At 52.1% G+C, this 7,311-nt stretch overlaps 1 protein-coding gene across 1 annotated transcript in view; it reads left to right on the forward strand.

Annotated features, from left to right (window-relative positions):
* Positions 1 to 729: 729 nt before the first annotated feature.
* The window catches only part of LOC133359001 (von Willebrand factor A domain-containing protein 7-like), a 142,233-nt gene continuing 135,651 nt past the window's right edge, over positions 730 to 7,311 (forward strand). The window contains exon 1 of the mRNA XM_061577377.1: positions 730 to 782. The gene's annotated coding sequence lies outside the window, so the exon portion shown is untranslated. The remainder of the gene's footprint in view (positions 783 to 7,311) is intronic.

The following is a 7,311-nucleotide window of genomic DNA, read 5'->3' on the forward strand; positions in this document are numbered from 1 at the left end:
ACTGACCATTATGCTCTGCAGTTTCTTCTTACATTCAAGGAGCCGCGGGGGCAGATGGCCCGGTGGCTTGTGCAGTTGCAGGAGTACAACCTGCAAATCGAGTATCGGGCTGGCCGGACGCATGCAAACGCGGACGCCTTATCGAGGCGGCCCACGGTGTACGCCGAGACAAGGCCGGAGGAGGCCTGCCCGTGTTTCACGGGGGGACGCTGCCGGCAGGCAATGGACCCCCGAGAGGCCGCGGCCACTGATCCCCCACCAGCGAGAGAGAGTGCAGTGTGCGCCACAGAGACCCTCACAGGTGGCACCGAGGATCCCGTCGACCGCCCGTCAAGCGCGGGACCCACGGCTCGGGGCCCGATAGACCACCCCGCCTCAATCGGACGGATCCAGGAGGACGTCGGCTGCACCTAATTTGAATACGCGCCGCGCATAAGCATTGTTATGGAGGAGCATAATTATAATAAGCGCCGCACATAAGCATTGTGATGGAGGAGCATAATTAGAATAAGCGCCGCGCATAAGCATTGTTATGGAGGAGCATAATTAGAATAAGCGCCGCGCATACGCATTGTTATGGAGGAGCATGAGAATGGGACTAATTTAGAATGCGCGCCGCGCGTAAGGGGCGCAAGAGCGAAGAGGGCTGGGGAGGCGGGGCCCTGGGGATGGGGAGATAGCATAAAAAGCGGATGTAGCGAGGTGGAGGTTCTCTTGCTCCGGAATCAGGCCCCGAGACGCTCTCCAGCCCAGCGACTCGGACGTCCGTGCGACGCATCGAGGTACGCAGTGAGGACGGGATCAGCGGAACGCTGTGGGCACCTAATCGTGAGTGTGTGCACTCGTAGCGTGGGGGGGGGGGGGTCGGTGCGTCCGCAGGTACCCGCTCTGTCTATCGCCGCAGGGACTCACGCGGTGTGAGGACAGCGTCGTTCGCCCTCCAACCCCTGACCCCGTTCAGAGCGTGTGCTTGAAGGAGAGACAACGCAGCGTTTACAGGTGAACGAGAGCGGGCGACGAGCTATGCCTCTCATGCGAGCTCGCGAAGGGGCGGACCAGGGAAGGGAACCGTCGGGCGATGAGCCCAGCGACGGCAGCAGCTGGTCGCAGACCAGCGAGGGGTCAGGAAACGACGGAACCCCTGCCTTCGGCGAGCAGCAAAGAGGGACCGCGGGGGCCAGCGGCCCCAACATTTGTTGGGGAATTGCCAAAATTTGGTTTCTCTTGTAAAGTGGACATTCAAGACCCTGTGAGTAATTTTGTCTCAATATTACAACTACATTATTAAGATATGAGTGCAGGCAGCCGGCATATTCTTGCCATTGATTATAATCATGCGCATGCATTCACGATACCAAAATGCACTTTTAGCCTTCTAAGGTATTTATGTAATCAACTGCGCATGTCTGTCAGAAGGGAAAAGCACTTGACTGCTAAAATCACAACCTGTAAACAAGCCCTTATCTCAAGATCGTGACCGTGGGTGATGCAGACAAGACCAGTTTCATAGCAATCGGGCGTGCTGGCAGTGCAACTGCATCAGGGACCCAGGGGACAAAGTGGACAAGGACGCCTTTGAATTCCTTGCACCAGAGCCCATATAGGTATATACCAACCACGCTTAGCCAGGGCAGATAATCTATTTATTGAATCTGAATATATAGTAATAGAATAAAAAAATACACAATAAATAAGGAACAGTAGAGTTATGATTCCCATCTCAACAACATTACATATTCTTCAGATTAAAAAACCCCATCAATATTGTTTCAGATTAACGTTTTAAAGATAATTTTGCCTGATGTTGATGTAGCACTTTCCGAATTGGAGAACCTATGTCCAGGTCGGCGGTTGCACATTTATTATTTTAAAGATAGTGTGCCAGTAGTGTTGGTGTAAACACAATGATGGACGTGGATTCTTCTTCCAGGTAGATTCATGTACAGTCTTCTCAAACTCCAACTCGAAACCTGCACACAAGAAGTGTCACACTAGTTCTCTCAGTTCACAATGCAGAAGCATGCCTGAATCGTCCAATGCTCTCCACTGGTATTGACTGGTTCCAGCCAGATCAGAGGCAAGACTGCAAGACACATGCGTCGTACACTGCTTGTTTTTGTAAACACCTCTTCAGTATTGTAGTATTTCTATAGCGTCATATTATACCTTTTTGATGTGTCCTCAGCGTTCAGGAATACAGTTGTAAGTTTAGTTTTTAAGAATGCACTATTGATTGCTACACTCCTCGACTATTTTTTGTAGGAGTTGAAAAGCACTTGAACAAATGGGTCTGAGCCTCAGCTTAGTTGGCCTGAATGGATACTTTAAAACATTGCAACTACTTTTAATAGGGCAACACTGGACATCTTTAACATCTTGGCATGTAGTGATAGCACAGTCGTTAGTGCACTGCATTATAAACCCATATATCTGAGTTTTATTTCCAGCTACAGCTAACTTTAGTGGCGAGTGATATTTTAACCATTGTTGCCCCCCCCCCCCACTTCACCAACCCTCACACACCAGCACGGTCACGAATGGCCAAAACGTCAATGACAGACACGGATTGTGGAGGCCGTCTTTGAGTTATACATTTGACAAAGGGACTCCAATCATAAAATTCTTACCGTTTTACGTATTCAGGCTAGGACGTTGTAGTTGGATCACCTAATTAACTATGAGAAGGCTGTGAATTCAAATCCTAATTTATTCTGGCATATGGCAATACAGGATGTTCAGGAGCTAAATATCGAGGTCTGCTAGCCACGAGAGGCCGTTAGGAGTGATTCGCATATTTTTTTACTCTATCATCCATAGTTTGGGTTGCATGGCCAAAGTCGCACTGAAGGCAAGTGTTTAGTTTTCCATTTTTGAAAGAGATGTGCACAGTGGCCTGTTGATGTTCTGATGGTTATGTTGCAGTTGATTGTTAATTATCAATGGGTTCCAATTATGCTTATGGCCGGGAAAGGGACATTATCATATTGGGGTTGTACTGTGTCTTGACAACACCCGAGGATAGGTTTTCTCGCCTGGGTGGGGGAGGGGTTATGTAATGGTCCTCCATAGTGGTCCCCACAATATCAGCATTCCCTGACGGCATTTCCTGCACCGAGTTAACCAGGAGTAACCCCGCAATATGAATAAAGCGTGGCAGGAGATGAGGAGACATGGTCTGAGACATGACGATATTAGTTTGGTGGCTGGGAAAGAGGTGCCAGGGATGAGGGGAGGGAATGGAAAATGGGATCGTGGGGTTATGAGGGCACGTTTGAGGAGGGACGGGATGAGAGAGTGGTTCATGAAGGAGGGAGCTGTGTGATGGAGGTGGAATGAATGGATTAGAGCCCTTAATTGTCTCTTTTGGTGAGAAGAGTGTCCACCGCAGGTACATCAGTGTCTTTGAGGAATAGTTTATATTGCTTCTTCTTTGTTCTTTCAGTAAAGTCACGTAGAAGGAAAATAATAAAATAATACAAATAAAACATAATAAAATAATTCTCACGACGTTTTGGCTACAATGCAAGCAGCCGTCCTCAGGTGAAGAATGAAACACCACCAAGCTTGGAGCGTATATTTAAGCTGGGTTGGAGAGGAAAGAAGAGCGCCTTGACAAAAGAATTTGCATATCAAGAGGAATTTAGCATATTTATGGGAAATGCGTAGGAGGTGGGCGGGGGGGTTTCAAAGTCATATTATGCCCATGCATTATGCAGGATTAGCAGCATCAAAGGGAGGGGGTAGGGGGTAGCATTAACAAAGGGAGGGAATGTTAATAGTATGTAGAAGCAACGAAACATGTCAATGGGAGAGCGGTGAAAGGAGACCCGCAGCGGAGTAAATAATCTTTTTGTCCAGACTCCCAAACTGCTATTTGAAAGGTCCATATAAGTGTAGAGGAGTAGTGGAGAGTGGTGGCGTCGTGTGCGCTGTCCGGTGCGGTGACCTCACGGGACGTGGGGTCGCACGCGCTGGGCAGTGCACGTGACATCACCCCTCCGAGGGTATATAAGGGAGACCCCGTAACGTAAGCGGGGTCACTATAGGAACGGGGGAAGTAAACAGGGTGAAGAGGGAACCAGGGATAGTGAGAGGGATCAAATAGGGAGTCTGGGGAGAAGCCGGTGGTAGCCGAAGAGGTGCTTCTCTCTCCGGTCGGTGGAGTCGGCAGACTCCACGATCCGACACGAGAGAGAGAGACCGGAGCTAGCCGGCAGGGACCCAGACTCAGAGTAGGACCCCTAGCCCCTGGGAGTTGTGCACCCTGTGTAGTATTGACCAAGAGTAATAAACCCTGGCGGAAGCCCCTAACCATACCTCCGTCTCCGAGTACGTCCGTCGGAACTTCTCTACAACTGGTGTCAGAGTGTCTGCACTGCTGCTACAATGTTTACATCGGGAGCGGAGCGCAAGAACCCAGCGACGGGACGATCGGAGGATGAAGACGGCGGGGAGGAGGCTTCGGCAGTGACCCCGGAGTCCGGGGCTCCGGTGACAGGCCCCGAGAAGACGACGGGCGGGGGTGCCAGCTCGCCGCCACCACCGCTGGAGACGGGGAGCACCCCTGCAGACCTGCTGAGGCAGCTCCTGCAGGCGATCGCGCAGCTCTGCGCCCGTCTCGACATCGCGGAGGCGAAGTTGGGTCCTCCCGGTCCGCACTCGGGATGGGAGCAACTGTCAACTGCCGGGACGCCGCGAGAGGCGGCCGCCATCTTCGCCGCGACGCCCCAGCTGGCTATTTTGCCTGCGACGTCGCCAGCGGCGGCCATGTTGGTTGGGGCGCCTCAGGCGGCCGCCATTTTAACTGCGACGCTGCAGGTGACGGCCATTGTTCATGCGACGCCGCACGTCGGCGCCATGGCTGCCATGGCAACTGCGACGCCGTTGTCCACCGTGGGTGCCGCCGCGACTTCGTGCCACACCGCGCGCGCGGGGTCTGCCAGCGGCGATGCCACAGCTCCGCACCATGCTGCGCCCGCCGGGGGAGCCCCAGGTACGTCCGGGGCTCCACACCTCGCCGCACCACGGGAGTTGCCGAGGGTGCCGCCGTGGTTCCGGCCATCGCCGCGCTGGCGGGGTACGCTGCGGGTGTCGCCGTGGCCCCGTGCATCGCTGCCGCGGCTCCTCACGATGCCGCGCCGCGGAAGTTGCCGCGGTTCCGAGCATCGCCGTGCCTGCGGGGTTTGGCGCGCCCGCCACCGCGGCTGCTATAGTTGCGCGGCCGCGGGGTGGGCCGAGGGTCACGCCGGGGCACCGCACCTCGCTGTGCATGCGGGTTTTGCCGCCGGCGACGCCGCACCAGGCTGCTATTTTGCCTGCAGCGATCGCGGTGGGGGCCGCCGGCGACGACGCGGCCCCGCACCTCGCGGTGCCTGGGCGTTGCCATGCCGACGCCGCGGCTCTGCATCTTGCCGCGGCATGGGCAGCAGGAGCCGCCGCTCGGGCCGGCGCGCGCCTGGCAGGAGCTGCGTTGGGCTGCTGGGCTGCTGCGGCTCTCCCGGGGCCTGTCACTAGCTGGCACGGTGCCTGCCCTGGCGATTCGTGCCACATGGGGAGGCGTGCGCTCTGTTGATGGCCTGTGGAAACGCTGCCGTCGGCCTCCAGCCCTCATCGCTCAATTGTGTTATGTTGGCGTGTTTTGTCTAAGACTGCCCAATTGTCCGTTTTGGTGTGTTTTGTCTGGGCTGCTCAATTGTTCAATTGTTGTTTGTTGGTGTGTGTTGTCTGGGCCATCGGGATTCCGCCTTTGTATTGATGGCAGCGCGTGATGAGAGTTTCAAAGTTTTGAAATTTGATTGATTGTTGTCATGCTGCCTGGATGTTGTCGGTTGGTTGTGAATATGTTGGTTTGTGGTTCTGGGACTCCTCTACTTTTATATTGTTTACAGCCGAGTCGGCTGAATTTTTTTCACAGGGGGGGGTGATGTAGAGGAGTAGTGGAGAGTGGTGGCGTCGTGTGCGCTGTCCGGTGCGGTGACCTCACGGGACGTGGGGTCGCACGCGCTGGGCAGTGCACGTGACATCACCCCTCCGAGGGTATATAAGGGAGACCCCGTAACGTAAGCGGGGTCACTATAGGAACGGGGGAAGTAAACAGGGTGAAGAGGGAACCAGGGATAGTGAGAGGGATCAAATAGGGAGTCTGGGGAGAAGCCGGTGGTAGCCGAAGAGGTGCTTCTCTCTCCGGTCGGACTCCACGATCCGACACGAGAGAGAGAGACCGGAGCTAGCCGGCAGGGACCCAGACTCAGAGTAGGACCCCTAGCCCCTGGGAGTTGTGCACCCTGTGTAGTATTGACCAAGAGTAATAAACCCTGGCGGAAGCCCCTAACCATACCTCCGTCTCCGAGTACGTCCGTCGGAACTTCTCTACATAAGTATTCTTATAAGTGTCCATAACGACAAATATGTATGCATGTTGAACTTATTTCACACCCACCCTGCTCATCGGAGGTCCAGATCTAGTATAGTATCTGTTCTTATTAGTTTAAAAGATATACTCAAATAATGTTTAACCCCGAAAAACGATTTACCACGTTGCAGTTTTACATTTAACTTCAGTAACTTTACTCTTAACTTAAATTAGTTCATATGCAATTTATTTTTACCTCCGAAGAGTTTGTTAGATACTCAATGTCTACTTACGACTGTGTTGCTTTTTGTCGCAGTGTTGTATAGTTCTTAGATGTATTTTCTGGATGTATTCCTTATCGATTGGCATGATGTCTGACGTTTCGCTCTGTGTACTGGGAACTTCTTGTCTTTCTATAGAAAACTACTCTTGTCAATTCAAAGCTGTTCATTTGTCCACTATCCCAAACGTTATTGCCTACAATGTAAAATTACTACCGTATATATATTTTTCGTACAAAGTTAAAGCTATTGATTAACGTTGAGTGTGTTTTATTGGTCTGCACCTTACGCATTATTGGCAACGCTGTTCCTTATTTTTTCAAATCTAATTTCGAACAAAATAATTTTAGTTGGAATTTGCGATACTGTATTCGCTCACTCGATGAAACAGATAATGCCTCACAGGGCGATGAACCACATATAATTGGATAAGGCAGCTAAGGAGGTGAGCCGTTGCCAACAATTTCCTAAGCTCTGCAGTGCTTTACCTGTTATGGTTTTATCGACCAATTAATCAGTGTTTACATGTGAGATGAAACTTGTCTCGGCCTCGCTGTCAACTGCGTTGCACCGCTATCCAAGTAGGTAACCTCGCATTCAATAAACCTTCAGAGCCAGGGTGAACATCTGACTCCAATCTATTTAATGAATAGAACGAGGTAAAACTGATGGAAAAAC

Source organism: Lethenteron reissneri, chromosome 64 (genome assembly GCF_015708825.2).
Source record: "Lethenteron reissneri isolate LAM-NWPU_2019-01 chromosome 64, ASM1570882v1, whole genome shotgun sequence".
Lineage (NCBI taxonomy): Eukaryota > Metazoa > Chordata > Hyperoartia > Petromyzontiformes > Petromyzontidae > Lethenteron > Lethenteron reissneri.